Source organism: Hevea brasiliensis, chromosome 10 (genome assembly GCF_030052815.1).
Source record: "Hevea brasiliensis isolate MT/VB/25A 57/8 chromosome 10, ASM3005281v1, whole genome shotgun sequence".
Classification (NCBI taxonomy): domain Eukaryota; kingdom Viridiplantae; phylum Streptophyta; class Magnoliopsida; order Malpighiales; family Euphorbiaceae; genus Hevea; species Hevea brasiliensis.
In genome coordinates, this window is record NC_079502.1 from 28886157 (window position 1) to 28903574 (window position 17418).

The following is a 17418-nucleotide window of genomic DNA, read 5'->3' on the forward strand; positions in this document are numbered from 1 at the left end:
GATGTCATAAATTCCCATTTAATTCATTTTTTTCTTTTCTTTTCTGCTCATTTTCAATTCAATTTTTAGTAATATTTATTCACATTTTATATCATAATAATTATTTACTTAACTGGACAAGTCGGCCAAAAATCATCTCTGAAGACGAAATGACCAAAATGCCCTCCGTTTGGCTTATTGAGCCAAAATTGTCTGTATCGATTGCAAAATTTTCCTAAGCATTTTCTTGGCATTCTAATGCCATAGGAACCTCAATGACCTTTATTTGGAGTCTCAAAAATTATTTTATGAATTTTCCCCTGGGTCTAGGGCTCTTAGTTGCGAGAACTGCAACTTTCCACTGGTTTACCCATCACTAGGGCACCAGCTCATTTAACTTGGTTGTATTTTATTTCTAAAATTTTTCCTAAATTTTTCTTATTAATATTTGAGTTAATTATGGCTCCTCACTTTAGTTTAAATGTTTTTCCAGACATTCTAGCTGTTTGGACCGACACCGGTCACTAGAACAGTAGAATATACGGAATTGCTACAGTGAGGATGTTACAACTCTTCCCCTCTAAATTAAATTTCATCCTCGAAATTTACCTGATGCAAACAGTTGAGGGAATTGTTGCCTCATCGTTTCTTCAGTTTCCCAAGTTGCCTCCTCGGTGTTGTGGTGCGTCCAAAGCACTTTCACCAGTGGAATCTGCTTATTCCTCAACTCTTTCACTTCCTGAGCCAGGATCCATATGGGTTCTTCTTCATATGTCAAATCCGGTTGTACTTCAATTTCTTCCATGGAGATGACATGTGAAGGATCTGAGCAGTATCTTCTTAGCATAGAAACGTGGAACACATTGTGTATCTTATCCAACTATGGTGGTAAAGTTAGCTTGTAGGCCACTGGACCCACACGTTCAATGACTTTATATGGGCCAATGAACCTAGGGCTTAACTTACCTTTTCTTCCAAACCTCAGTACCTTCTTCCACGGTGACACCTTGAGGAACATTTTGTCACCAACCGCATATTCTATTTCTTTTCTCTTCAGGTCTGTATAGGATTTTTGTCTGTCTGAGCCAACCTTCAGATTGGCTTTGATTAGCTTTACCTTCTCCTCAGTCCATTTCACCAGGTTTGGCCCTACCAGTTTATCTTCACCCAATTCAGTCCAGCACACTGGAGTTTTACATTTCCTCCCATACAGTGCTTTATACGGGGCCATTTGGATATTAGCTTGGTAGCTATTGCATTTTTAAAGGTCCCTTAGTCAAATCCCACATCGGCAAAGCACGAAGATGGTATTGGGTTCAAAAAGTAATGATATAAAAAATGGGGGAACTAATCACTAGAGGCACCTTTTGGTGGAATGGCCTGGAGAATTGGAAGAACTCTAGGGTTAAGCGTGCTCGCTTGAGAGAAATCCTAGGATGGGTGACCTCCTGGGATGTCACACCTTACCCCTCTGTAAGGCATAACATGTTCCCGTAGAATACTTAATGAACTACCGAACTTCACTTACCGATAATTCACTAAGTACACTACAAGGGATTTTAAAACTATTTTCTTGCATTTTGAAAGTGGTGAGCATTTTGGTAGGAATTAAAAACTATTTATTCAAAGTTTAAATACTAATAAAAAATTTTGTCCATTTTAATTTTGCCGTAAATTTTATAAAAATTTTGACAGAGTTCCATTTGTAATTAGAGAAAATAGTTCTTCAAATACCTGAGAAAAACACTTCCAAAAATTTTTCACAACTCCCAACCTCCAATAAACCTCAAATAAACTCAATTCAATTCACTTCAAAATAATTCCACAATCCAATCAAAATTTATCATCACAAAATATTTAATAACTTCATTCACAAGGCATAAAGTATGAAATTCACAAGTACAAATATTAATTTACAGAAGGAAATCCAAAAAATAATATTATTACAATTTATTTACAACTGCTCAACTTTACATTGATACATACAACATTTCTATATTTACATCAAAATTATCTACAAGGGTATAAAATAATACCTGTACAAAATGATCGATGAAGCCTTTGTTAAGCAACTCTTGCAACTATACTTTCAATTCTTTTAGTTCTGCTGGTGCCATTTAGTATGGCGTTATGGAGATTGGGTCCACACCAGGCATAACATCAATTTAAAACTGCACTTCTCTTTCTAGAGGTAATCCTGGCAATTCATTAGGAAATACATCCGGAAAGTCACATACAGTAGGAATGTCCCTCAGTGCTGGACTCCCCACTTGGGTGTCTATCACATGTGCCAAGTACGCCTCACACCCTTTCCTAATCATTTTTCTGGCTAGTGCAGCTGAAATGATGTTTGAAGGCAATAACTGCCTCTCCCCATGTATTACTACATCACCATACTGAGGAAGACCAAAAGTGACTGTCTTCAGTCTACAGTCAATCATGGCGTGATGCCTGACTAACCAATCCATGCCCAAGATAATGTCATAATCTCTGAAGGGCATTTCAATCAAGTCTGACAAAAAAGTGTGTCCTTGGATCACCAAAGGACAGTCCCTATATAGCCTATTTACCCTGACCTCCTGGCCTAATGGACTAGTTACTAGCACATCATAGTCCATTGGTACACATTGAATAGCAGTAGAACACATCACCCTAGCACTAACGTACGAATGTGTGGAGCCAGGATCAAACAACACATGTACATCTTGGTCAAGGATGGAAAAATTACCAGCTACAACATCTGATGTTTCAGCCTCATCCCTCTGACGCATGGTATACACTCTGACTGGTGCGCCACTGGGTACTGGCTAGTTAATAGTGCTTTGATTTCCAGGAGTGTTACCAGGACCCCTACCTCTGCCTCTACCTCTAGCAGCTAACTGTGACCCTTTAGGTGCAGAGACTTGGGCTGATCCTTCAGATGTAGTAGAAGGTCCAGACCGGCGCGGACTAGTGCAATCCTTAGCAAAATGTCCGCTCCCTCTACAATTAAAACATGCACCGGTGGCCTTAAAACAAACCCCACCATGAGTTCTACCACAAGTTTCGCACTGCCGTACTGATAGAGCTCCTTGGGGTGCTTACTAGGTCTGGCGACGGTGGGGTGGTCTTTGGCGGAGAATGCCTTACGCGGATCTATGGGAGCTGGATCCCCCAAACTGTTTCCTCTTTCCAGAACCACTCTCAGATGCTTGTCCCATAGTCTTTTCAGTCTTCTCTTTCTCTTGTGTACCCTTCTTTACTGCCCCTTCAGATTTTATCCTTTCCAGTTCCAGGGCCTGTGTGATCAACTCAGCAAAATTTTGATGTCGAAAACCCACAACTTGCATTCTCAGATTCGGCCTTAACCCAGACTCAAACCTCTTACATCTATCTTTGGGTGTGGAGACTAAGCTTCCAGCATAGTAGCTTAGCCTTGAGAAGTCTCTCTCATACTCTGCTATGGTTCGGTCCCCTTGTTTCAAACTCAAGAATTCTTGTAATCTCATATCCACATATGCATCGGGAACCCACTTCTGTCAAAACTCCCTCAAAAAGTCTGACCAGGTTAATACGGATGGCTCAACCAGGCTGTGGGGGATGGTCTTCCACCATTCATATGCATCCCCTTGGAGAAGAGATACTGAATACTCAAACTTCAGCTCTTCCGTACACTGCAGCTTTCTAAAAACTCATTCCATTCTTTCCAACCACTGTTCTGCCTCCAGTGGATCCACAGTGCCTTTAAACTCGGTGGCCCCGAATTTCATCAATTTTTCATATTGCCGAGCTGAGGGCTGTGGTTGTGCTACAGGTGCTTGCATCTGAGCTTGGGGTGGCACATTACCCGCAATTTGCTGGAAAAACGCAGCCATCTGCTGTACAAACTGAGCAGGGAACTGCGGTGCTAGAGTAGGAGCTGGAGTGGCTGACCCATTCACGTTCTGGAGTGCTGGGGCTTCCCCTTGAACCTCAGCCTCAACAGATTGTTCTGCGGAATGATCTCCTCCTTCCATTCTGTTTTCCCAAATTTTCTACTTCCTGAGATCAAACACAAGGAGGTTGACCTCCGTTAGTGCATATTCATGATGTAAATACGTCATATGTATCAATTAAAGACACTTGAGCAGTTGTACTTATCAAAGAAATATTCACATGCATAGTCAAAATTTATTGTAAAACCATGCTCTGATACCACTAAAACATGTCACACCTTACCCCTCTGTAAGACATAACATGTTCCCGTAGAATACTTAATGAACTACCGAACTTCACCTACCGATAATTCACTAAGTACACTACAAGGGATTTTAAAACTATTTTCTTGCATTTTGGAAGTGGTGAGCATTTTGGTAGGAATTAAAAACTATTTATTCAAAGTTTAAATGCTAATAAAAATTTTTGTCCATTTTAATTTTGCCGCAAATTTTATAAAAATTTTGACAGAGTTCCGTTTGTAATTAGAGAAAACAGTTCTTCAAATACCTGAGAAAAACACTTCAAAAAATTTTTCACAACTCCCAACCTCCAATAAACCTCAAATAAACTCAATTCAATTCACTTCAAAATAATTCCACAATCCAATCAAAATCTATCATCACAAAATATTTAATAACTTCATTCACAAGGCATAAAGTATGAAATTCACAAGTACAAATATTAATTTACAAAAGGAAATCCAAAAAATAATATTATTATAATTTATTTACAACTGCTCAACTTTACATTGATACATACAACATTTCTATATTTACATCAAAATTATCTACAAGGGTATAAAATAATACCCGTACAAAATGATCGATGTGGTCCACAATTCGATAGCAGCTCACTCTGCTGCTTTCTCCTTGCTCTTATCTGTGAAAGCTGTCACACCTTACCCCTCTGTAAGGCATAACATGATCCCATAGAATACCTAATAAACTACCGAACTTCACCTACCGATAACTCATTAAGTACCCTACAAGGGATTTTAAAACAATTTTCTTACTTTTGTTAAGTGGTGAGCATTTTCTAATAGTTATTTAAAACATATAATTAAAATTAAAAACTAGTTAAAACTTTTGGCCCATTTTATTTTTCCGCAAATTTTATAAAAATTTTGACAGAGTTCCCTCTGTATTTTGAGAAAACAGTTCTTCAAATACCTGTAAAAAGCACTTCTAAAAATTTTTCTCAACAACTGCTTCAATTTCATACTCAATCTCAATCAATTTCTCAAATTCACAAGTTCAATAATTCTCAAAATACTGTCAATCAATATCATTCATATTTCATTGGAAACAAAATAATTTAGATACATCATTACAAAATTTACATTAAGAGAATTTCAAACTACAATATATATTACAACTTTATACAAATTTTATACAAACTGCTCAAGACCCATTTTTACATGTCCATACATTTATATACAATGCATACATCAAAATAAATATTTACAATTAGGGTATAAATTATACCCGGTGACTTCAAGCAGATAGGTCCTCACACCTCAGCAGCTTAGTCTGCTGCTCCTCTAGTCTCTGTATCTGCGACAGCAATAGAAGCTATCGCTGAGTACTAGGACTCAGTGGTGCACAACATACTAAAATAATCTTTATGCAAAACTTAAATCACATTTATTCAAAAATTTGACTAAACATAAGCATTAAACACAAAACATGAATTATGAAATTTTAATGCAAACCAAGTTCATTTCGAAGTATCAAAACACATTTCATAAAACCCACAGTTAGATCATGCCATTCGAAACAAATAGAATCTCAATAGCTAGAGGCTAAAGAGAAATCACATCACAAGGCTAGCTAGCTTAAATATATGGATATCCATTCACATCCTCTTCTACTGGCACACCTCAACACTTCTCCAGAGAAGGAATCAAAATTCGAAACTAATTACCCCCACTAGTCGTGCTAGTGAGGTGTTCAAATTTATGGTCATGACACTGTGGTTTCAAAACTTATCTTAACAATTTGCTAAACATTGTCATTTCAATATGCATAATAACTTTCAACAATTTAAGTCAAATATCATAAGAATGCCATAATCCAATATTTCATATTATTCAAAATAGTATGCAAAAGATGATTATAAAAAGTATACGTTGTGCATAAACCTCAAACGAGTCGCCTGTTGGCCTTGACTCGACTCCTCAGGTTCAATCCCGGTATTCTTTTCCACTGAAACACACAATTTCACAGTGTTTCAGTACCATAACTTAGCATAAATCCAATAATAAATTTAACTTCACTTTTATCTAGCTCTAACGTGCTAAATTCGATGTTCTTGAAATTTTGTGTTTCGGGTTACTATTCACTACACTATTCAAGTCAAATTGTTGACTTTCTAAGGCTTAATAGGTATGGGAACTCCAACTTCACCCACATACCACATTTTGGTCACCAAACTTGTTGGTTTTGGTCATTTTCTCAAAGCTTAAGTTCTTTTGGCAAAATTGTCAAATTTCAGTTTTAGAGTCCTAAGTTGCACTGTTCCATTGGTCACTTTATTATTGGAATTTGGCAAAACTTTCTTCATAGAAAATGTTCCTTATTGTCTTAAGCGTATTCTCATTTTTGGATCACCCCAATTGGAGTTTTGTAGCTCAAGTTATAGCCAAAATGCAGTTACTGTTTACGTGCACTGTTCATACTGCTATTTTGGTTTTGGCAGATTTTTGATCCAACTTCGTTCAGTAATTTGATCAAGTTAAGTCCATAATTTGGTCTAATTTCCTCCATAAGAAATGTTCTACTATGTATTAGGTTTCCATCGGTTCAAGAATCGCCTAAATCGGAGTTTTCTAGAGAGAGTTATAGCCATTGGAACTTTACTGTTCAAATAGAAATCTGCAGTTTTGCAGGTTCAGTAACTCAACTTTGCTAAAAAATTTGATTAGGTTAATGGCATAATTTGGGTTGGTGTTCTTCATGAAAATTTTAGATCTATATCTTATCTAATTATTGGTAAAATTTCAGGTCATTTTGACCTACCTAGCTCGAGTTATGACCAAATGAACAGTTACTATTAATTTGGTCAGTTTGTGCAGTGGCAGACTGCTCTTACTCAACTTTGGTCAATTTGTTCACTAGGTTTTGGTCAGTTTTTGGGCATGGTTCCTTAATGAAAATTGTGTCATTTTATGTCTACTTTCATCCCCAATTGGTGGCATATCAATTGGACTTGTAAAATTTCCGTTTTGGTCCTTCAAAGTTGGCTTGGTCATGCTGCCAGCAGCATGACCATTTACCCTACGAATTTGACTTCCATTCTAACAATTCCCACACATCTCCTTTGGTCATTATTGACCATTTTTCACTTCACAATAGGTCAAAGTCATCATTTATGCATTTCTCCAAAATTTGCCTCAAAACCCTAGGTTTCAAACCCTAACCACACTAATTCATGGTAATTAACTAATTCAAAGCATATAAACAAAATCTTTCAACTCATTCAAGCATTTTAACATGTTTAACTCACTCAAACTCATGCAAATCACTCTCCCCTCCCTGCTGGATGAATTTCAGTTTAGTCCCTCATACATATTTTTTTTTCATTTTAAGCATATTACAAGTTAATTCAAGCTAAAAACACAACAAGTAAACTAATCTTGCACCTTAAATCACTAACCTTTGTGTAGCAACTTCTAACTCCCCTTTTCTCCAATTTTCTTTCTTCTTTTCTTCTTTCTTTGACGACCAATCTTCTTCTCAAGTTGCCTAGACAAGCTTTAACTATGGTGGCTTACTTTTCTATGGTGAAATCTTATAATATGCAAGCTCAAAATTGAGCTTTAATGGAGGTTTTGGTGTGGGAGAGAGAGAGTGACGTTTTTTAAGAAGACTTGTGTTTTATTTTTTTTTTCTTTTCTTTTCTTTTGTCCTTTATCTCTTTAGGAAGACCAAAAATCCATTTAATTAATTTATTAATTATATGACTTATGGCATCATGCATGATATCATACATGATGTCATCTTCCTACACCTTTTTAACTTTTTCATTTTCTCTTTTTTTTTTTTTTTTCTATTAGTTCTTTAATTTAATTCTCGATCCCGAAGTTTTCTTTTCTCCGATTTTATTTGACAGTTAGGTCAGGAGTCAGCTCTCGGGGTCAATTGACCAAATTGCCCCTCGCCGGTTCATCCCGGTTTGCAAATAATTCCATATTTCTTTCGGCTCCCTGACCTAATTATTTGACTGGCTTAACAGTTCTTTTTCGTGATATTCTCTTTTCCACTGTGTTCATAAGGGTCCTAAGGACCGCAGCGTCACATTTTACGGCTCGAAATTTGAGTTTAAAATGACTTCGCAGTCCTTCCCGAGAAGGTCACCCATCGCTATGACTCTCGGCTCGTTTAACTTCTTATGTTCTGTTTTTCATATTTATACTTAACTAATTGGCAATTACTAATTATTGGTGTTTATGACTTTTCTAGTTGTCTTAAGTGTGGTTCTAATCCCCTTAATTGTTCGGACCGACACCGGTCACCGGAACAGTGAAATCTACCAGGCTATACAAACGGGGGTGGTACAACAGCAAAATAAGCTATCGCTGAGTATAAAAATACTCAGTGGTGCACAATAAAAATTTAAAATGCAATACATAAATCATTCATTGGTGAAACACAATCTAAATATTTCTCAAATTATCAAAGCTCATAATAACACAATTTAGTCAAACAATTTCATAAACACAGTGTTGCCAAAGTCATACACAACTTAAGCCATGACACAAAATTTCTGATCAATGCCGTGTTGTACACCACGACAAAGCAATCTACAACCCCATTAATTGAAATCAATGAGAGAGGTGGCTAGCTAGCAAATGAGTACTCATCCGATCTCAACCTCAACTGGTAAACCAGAGAGGGAGGAAAATAAACGATCTCAACCCCATAAATGGAGGAGGAATAATGTGATACTGTCATGCTAAGTGTGAACACAAAATCAATTCAAAACAATTTATTCAAATAATTTATGAAAAATCTAATCAATTTCCAAAGTCATATTTGCGATTATAAAATGGCAACACAATACATAATTAATCAAAGAAGTCAAATTTTTTGAGAATAAAATATTTAAATAAGAATTATTGTGCACAGACCTGACGTGAGTCGCCTCTAGGCCTTGACTCAGTCTCTCCGAGCCTCCAAGTCTTTTTCAGCTGAAACACACAGTTTCATAGTGTTTCAGTACCATATCTTAGCATAAATCCAAAAATAAATTTAACTTCACTTTTACCTAGCTTTATTGTACTAAACTCTACGTTCTTAAAATTTTTATGTTTCGGGTTACTATTCACTACACTATTCAAGTTAATTTGTTTACTTTTTAAGGCTTAATAGGTATGGGAACTCCAACTTCACCTACATACCACATTTTGGTCATTAAATTTGTTGGTTTTGGTCATTTTCTCAAAGCTTAAGTCCTTTTGGCAAAATTGTCAAGTTTTCAGTTTTGGTGCTCCTAGTTGCACTGTTCCATTGGTAATTTTATTGTTGGAATTTGGCAAAACTTGCTTCATAGAAAATGTTCTTTATGGTCTTAAGTTTATTCTCATTTTTGAATCACCCCAATTGGAGTTTTGTAGCGCAAGTTATGGCCATTTGAACCATGGCTGCCGGATTGGAAATAACCCAGATTTTCTGGGCAATTTTGGTGCTGGCAGTTTTGGGTCACCAACTTGGGGTGGCCAAATGACTTGGTTACTGGCAGAATTTGGCTTTGTGTTCTTCATGAAAGTTTTAGTTCTATATCTTATCTAATCACTGGTAAAATTTCAGGTCATTTGGACCTGTCTAGCTCGAGTTATGACCAAATGAACAAACACTGTTAATTTGGTTAGTTTGTACAAGGCAGCCTGCACTTGTTCCATCTTTGGTCAATTTGTTCACTAGGTTTTGGTCACTTTTTGGGCATGGTTCCTAAATGAAAATTGTGTCATTTTATGTCTATTTTCATCCTCAATTGGTTCCATACCAATTGGACTTGTAAAATTTCCGTTTTGGTCCTTCAAAGTTGACTTGCAGCATGACCACACTCCCTCCGAATTTAGCTTTCACTCCAACCATTCCAACACAACTCATTTGGTCATAAATGACCATTCTTCACTTCACAATAGGTTGAAGACACCATTTACTCATTTCTTACATTTTTAGTTCACAAACCCTAAGTCCCAAAACCCTAACTCACTTAATTTGTTACATTATACTAATTCCAACCATACAAACACAATTCCTCAACTCATTCAAGCTTTCTAACATAATTTATTCAATCAAACTCATGCAATTCTCACCCCTACATAGGCTGGACGAATTTTCCTTTGGTCCTTTAAAGATGTTGTCTTTTCATTTTAAGTATATTTCTAGGTTAATTAAGCTATAAACATAACTAAATCAACTAACAAATCAAGTTTAGTTTACTAACCTTGTGTGCAGAATTTTCTTCTTCCTTTTCTTCAAGTTTTCTTTTCTTTCTTTCCTTTAGATCTTGTTTTCTAGTTGCCCAAACAAGTTTTATCTATGGTAGACTATTTTTTTATGGTGGGATTTTTAGTTCTTCAAGCTCACAATAGAGCTTTCATGGTGGTTTTGTAAGGGAGAGAAGAGAGAGGCGGCAACCTTGGGTAGAAGAAGACCAAATGACTTTTTTTTTTTTCTTTTCCCTTCTTTTATTTATTTTAGTTTATGGAAGACCACAAAATCTAAATTAATAATTAAATTAATTAATTTATTTATGGCATCATGCATGAGGTCATGCAAGAGGTCATGCATGATGTCATCACCTTTTTACTTTTTCATTTTCCTCTTTTTTTATTTTTTTTTCTATTAGTTCTTTAATTTAATTCTCGATTCCGAAATTTTCTTTTTTTCGATTTTATTTGACAGTTAGGTCAGGAGTCAGCTCTCGGGGTCAATTGACCAAATTGCCCCTCGTCGGTTCATCTCGGTTTGCAAATAATTCCATATTTCTTCTGGCTCCCTGACCTAATTATTTGACTGGCTTAATAGTTCTTTTTCATGATTTTCTCTTTCCACTGTGTTCATAAGGGTCCTAAGGACCACAGCGTCACATTTTACGGTTCGAAATTTGAGTTTAAAATGACTTCGCAGTCATTCCCGAGACGGTCACCCATCACTGTGACTCTCGGCTCGTTTAACCTCTTATGTTCTGTTTTTCTTATTTATACTTAACTAATTGACAATTACTAATTATTTGTATTTATAGCTTGTTTAGTTGTCTTAAGTGTGGCTCTAATCTCCTTAATTGTCCGGATCGACTTCGGTCACCAGAACAGTGAAATATACCAGGCTATACAAATAGGGGTGTTACATGGGAAGTTCTCCATTCCACCTATTAGACAAAACAGTTAGGCTTATGGCCAAAGCGGACAATTCCTCTAGTGGTTGGAGCCCGATCGTTACAATTGGTATCAGAGCCGCTCGCGTGTTCTCTTGGGCAATGGTGGGGCAAACCTCAGCGAGGACGCTGAGTCCCGAAAGGGGGGGAGAAAGGTCCCTTAGCCAAATTTCACATCGGCAAAGCACAGAGATGGTCTTGGATTCAAAAAGTAATGATATATAAAATGGGGAAAGTAATCACTAGAGGCGCTTTTTGGTCGAATGGCCTGGAGAGTTAGAAGAACTCTAGGGTTAAGCATGCTCGCTTGAGAGAAATCCTAGGATGGGTGACCTCCTGGGAAGTTCTCCATTCCACCTATAGGACAAAACTGTGAGGCTTATGGCCAAAGCAGACAATTCCTCCAGTGGTTGGAGCCCGATCATTATAGATGGTGTGACGGTCTGAGGTACTTGGTACTCAGTGCTAGTTTACTCATTTATCCAGTTCGGTTAACTGGTATAGGTTACTTGGGCAACTAAAAATAGTCTTAAAAATTTATAACTGAATAATGAACATAAAAATCACTAAATTAAGGATATTACAAATAATTACCAAAAATTTGATTTGCATGAATAAATAGCATAATTTTTGTATATTTAATTATTTAGTTTATTTTTATATTATATTGGCACCACTAAGCTGTATCCTTAGTGCATCACTTTTTGTCACGTGTAGGTACTGGAGACCAGGAGTGAGAGTCTAGTAGACCATAGACTGGGATCATTGTGAAAGATAAGCTTTGCATTTGTGTCTGGTGTTACCTCATCCGTGCAGTGTATTTTGGTAGGACCACTAGGCTTCATTGTATTTTGTATTTTGTGTAAGGCATAAACTGTTTCCATGTAAATTACAAAATCATGAAATTATTTGGAAATTATGTAATTAATGAGAATTCCATATTTTATTTATGAAATTTGAGTATGGATCTATTTATGTATGAAATTATGAGTTTGCAATATTGAGATAAGATTTGAGATTAGGAAAAGTTACATATATTTGAAATTCTTATTGAGATTTTTTAACAGGCGGATTCGTCAAAATTGTAAATAATTTAGGGAAAACTCCGCCAGTTTCTTCGATTAATAAATTGACTCAAATTAATAAAAATAAAATGTGAATATTAGAATATGTAATAAGATAAGTTAAAATACTCCGGCACAGAGTGTGACATACTTTGCTCGGCTACACTGTAGATGGGTGAGGGGTGTCACAGCAAATGCCATAAAAGTGGACCACTTTTGAACATGGAGGTTTATCCAGTAAAAAGGGGAAATTCTAGCCTACCTCCTATCAACAGAGGTCAAGGAGCTTTAGGCCTCCACCACCACCACCACAGAGATAGTTTGGCCGTCCTATCTATTCTCATGCTAGTGCTTCTGCTGCTCATCAGAGTCAACCTTTCTATATCCCCACATGCAATATTTATGGAAGACCTCATAGGGATGTCTGTAGGAGTATTGTTGGGGGATGTTATACATGCGGATAGATAGGGCATTTTGCTAGAGAGTGCCCAAATGTCAAATCTATTATGGCCCCAGTTCAGACAAAAGGGTCCGCTAGGAGACCACAGACTCCTACCACCCATGGACCAAGGAGGGGTAGAGGAGGCAGTTCACAGGCATCCCCATTAGCCACCATTGATCAGTTAGGAGGTTCTGGTACGTCGGCAAGGGTTTTTGCTATCCGTCAAAGGGATGAGGTTGAAGCGCCAGATGTGGTTGTTGGTATATTTTCTCTCTTTAACTTCGATGCATTTGTGATGTTTGACCCTGGATCCGCACATTCATATGTTAGTGCTGCATTGTATTATCATGCTAATGTGAAGCCAGTTCACACGAGTTATGACGTGCTTGTTTCTAGCCCAATGGGGCAAGAGGTTGTGGTTAATAGGATATTTCGAGATTGTCCTCTAATTATTCAAGGGGTAGAGTTTCTTACTGATTTGATTGAAATGCCATTCCAAGATTTTGATGTGATCATTGGGATGGACTAGTTGCATAGGCATCATACGGTAGTAGATTGTAGATTAAAGTAGATAACTTTCAAAACTTGAGAATGTGCTCATGTTGTGGTTCAAGGTCAGAGGCATAGTATGCCATCTAATGTAATCTCTGTAGCTACGGCTAGATGGATGATAAGGAGTGGATGTATGGCTTATTTGGCTCATGTAGTAGATACATGAGTGGAGAGCCCTAGCATCAAAGATATTCCCACAGTGTGTGATTTTGAGGATGTCTTCCCAGAAGACTTGCCTGGGTTATTGCCAGAGCGGGAAGTAGAATTTGGAATAGAGGTTTTACCTGGGACAAATCCCATTTCTATAACACCCTATAGAATGGCACCCATAAAACTGAAGGAGTTGAAGGTGCAATTACAGGAGTTACTTGATAAAGTCTTTTTCAGGCCTAGCTTCTCACCTTAGGGAGCACCTGTTCTTTTTGTTAAAAGAAAGATGGTAGTCTCAGATTATGCATCGACTACTGGTAGTTGAATAAAGTCACAGTTAAGAATAGGAATCCTTTGCCTAGAATTAATGATTTGTTTCATTAACTCAAGGGTGCAAGTATTTTCTCCAAAATTGATATATGATCGGGGTCTTATCAGTTGAGAGTGAAGGACCAAGATGTAGCGAAGACTGCTTTTAGAACCCGATATAGTCATTATGAATTCCCTATCATGCCATTTGGGTTGACTAATGCACCTACTACATTTATGGACTTGATGAATAGGGTTTTTCGACCTTACTTGAATTCATTTGTGGTGGTGTTTATTGATGATATTCTTATATATTCTAAGTCTGAGGAGGAGCATGACCGACACTTAAGAATTGTTTTGCAAACTTTGAGGGAGAAGAAGCTTTATGCCAAATTCTCCAAATGTGAATTTTGGCTTAAGCAAGTGGCGTTCCTTGGGCGTATTGCATCAGCTATAAAGGTGGATCCTAACAAAATAAAGGCAATATTAGAGTGGAAGCCTGTAACACCCCAAATTTTTTAAGCACTAAATAGTACCATTTTCAGTCAGTGAATAGTACTATTCAAAGCCGGTTTGAGGACTAAAAATAAGATGACAAATAATTGGAAATAAGCAGAATAAAAAAATTAAGTAATCATTGGGTTATGGAAAATATCGGTATTAATGAAAGAAATGGACTATAACCCGATGAAGGGCATTTTGGTCAATTCACCCCTAGAGTTGATTTTTGACCAAAATGTCAATTAAATTAAGTAAAATTAATGTACTAAAATATGAAGAGATTTTGATGAAAATTTAAATAAAAATGTGTAAATAAAAGAAGAAAAGAAAAGAAATAAAAAAAACTTAATTAAAATTATGACATAAGCATGACAAAATAAAAAAATAAAATTTAAAAAGTGGATAAGTATATAAGTAAGAGACAAAACCCTAAAATAAAAAGCTCTCTTCTTCTCTTCCTTCCTCACATAAGTCGCCCCATTTTTCCCTTTGCCTCCCTCTATTGTTGCTTTCCAAAGCTCCAATTTTTCTTGAATTCCTTCCATATTTTCCATATCTACCAATAAAAAACCTTGCTAATTGATCTTGGAGAAGTGATTTAAAGTAAAAAAGAGAAGAAATCTTGAAGATTAGAAGCTTGAAGAATTGGGCAAGTGAGGTTAGTGCTAAATCCCTTGTTCTTTCTTCTTCTAGTGTTGAAACTATGATAAAATATAATGGAATTAAATGAAAAAGGATGGAATTGATGGATGTTTGAATGACATGAAATTCGGCCAGCCTTGTGGAAGTGAGGATTTGATATGCTTTGATGAATTAAATCTTTGATTCTAGCTTTGGTGAAGTGAGAAATATAAAAGGCATGTTGTGTTGCATGAATTGTGAATTGGAAGCTAGGGTTTTGTGGGGAAATTTGGTGGTTTTATGCTGGAATGTTTAATTGATATTATCGAGGTTAAATATTGACCATTTGACGAAAATTGGCTGAGTTTTGATGTAACACCTCGAATCTCCAAATTTTGAATAGTACCATTCTTGTCTATGAGTGTGATGCCCCTTAACCGTCTACTATATAGCCGAGCAAGAAGTATCAAATTTTGTGCCGAAGCACCCTATCTTGTCTTATTATGTCCATTGTAAATTTTTAATATCATTTAAAAATAGGTAATCCATGTGTAGAAAATTTTTTTTATATAGAGACCCGGATAGAGCCTTCTCTATTTTGTTAGCATCTGGCGGGTTCCACTAATTGCCTATTAACATGTTCATATTCATTTCACATTTTTTCATATCATATTTTATTGTATCATATCATTCATAATTATTTATGAGATCTCAAAAGGGTATCATCTATTGCATTCATATAGAAATTTATAGACAATAATTTACAAGTTTATGTACAATCTCAAAATTTAATTACAATCCAAAATGAAATACATCATGTGTATATATATATATATATATATATATATATATATATATATATATATATATATATAATGAACAAAAAGAAAAAATCTAGATATACATGGGCCCTACCAATAAAATTACAACTGTCAAGGCGACTAGTAGACACTGGCAAATCTGATCGGCCTCTATATGAGCACTATTACTGCTGCTACTGCAGCTGCTGGGACTGGTCTCCAGTACCAACGTGATGGAAAAACTAATGCGCTAAGCATAACGCTTAGTGGTGCATAATTTAAAATAACAATAACTAAATAATTTAAAATAATAATAACTTTATATGACAATTCATAATATCTAGGTCGTTTACATTTTTATTTCACTTTGGAAATAATTGAATTTATCGGGCTCTTTTCTGCTTACTTATTATATATTTAGTCTTAATTAATCTTTATCAGTGCCCAAGAAATCTATAACAGATTATAAAAGTTGGATACACGGGAGTATACTAGTTAGACAGCCATATGTCTATCCAGTATACGTTGGTCATGTCAGGCCTGAGGCATACGGGAAGGCATTTAAGCCAGATATAATATTAGGCATAATGGCCAACGGGCAGGCATAAGGCCTGTAGAACAATCATATCAGACAGATTTTATCTGTTAATGATTATTCTTATGGGCAGTACTACTATCTGTGAAGGAGCGAAAACATGTAAGTGGTTAGATTAGAGCATTGAAATTCAAAAATTTCATCTAGAGTTTCATGCATCATGCCACATCCATTATGTGCCTAATTAATTTCAATGCTCAAATGCATATTAAAATACTTTTAATATGTATTAGGATCTATGTTTGCCATTTAAGATTTTTGAATTAATAAATTAATCCAATTAAACCCTAGTTTGAAAGAAGAATATGTGCACTAACCTTTTGATGCACTAGTGATGTAATTGCCACCTTTAGGAAGCACCTAGGACCTTAATTATTGTCCCTCTAGCTTGTCCACACCAAGATCATCAATGGGCAGCCCCTAAATCAGCTTCTCAAGCCTTGCCAACCAATTGTAATTTAGGTTTTTGCTTTTAGAGAGATTGTAAATGTGTATAGGACACTAGAAATAATTTCTAGCAATTTTAATTCAAAGGAATTTGAGTAATTCTCTTTGAATTGATGAGAAAAGAAGAAGAGGAGAGGGAGAGCTAAAGGTGGCGGCACCTTTGAGACAAAGAAGAGTGTGTTTGTTTTTTTTTTTCTTTTTCCTTTTATAATTAAGTCATTACTTAAAACCCTTGTCACATGTCATCACCACATTGCATCTTAATTTTAATTGACTTAATCACATTAAGCCAAGTTTCAAAGCTAGACTTAGTCTTGACTTTGATCATCTTACATGATTGGAAGATAAATGGCAAGCTTATATGGTGCCATATGTCACCATCTCATGGTGCCACATGTCACCCTGTGAAATGACCAAATTACCCTTATGTTTTAATTTTGAATTCTCAACCCAAAATCATTATTTCTCCTCTTCTAATCAATTTACATCAAATATAAATTAATTAATTAATCTCTATTAATTAATTTCTCATAATTAAATTCATATTTAAACACTTTAAATATAAATTTAGCTTGTACTATACATCCAATAACCTAGATTTTGTTTTAAGCCATGCTA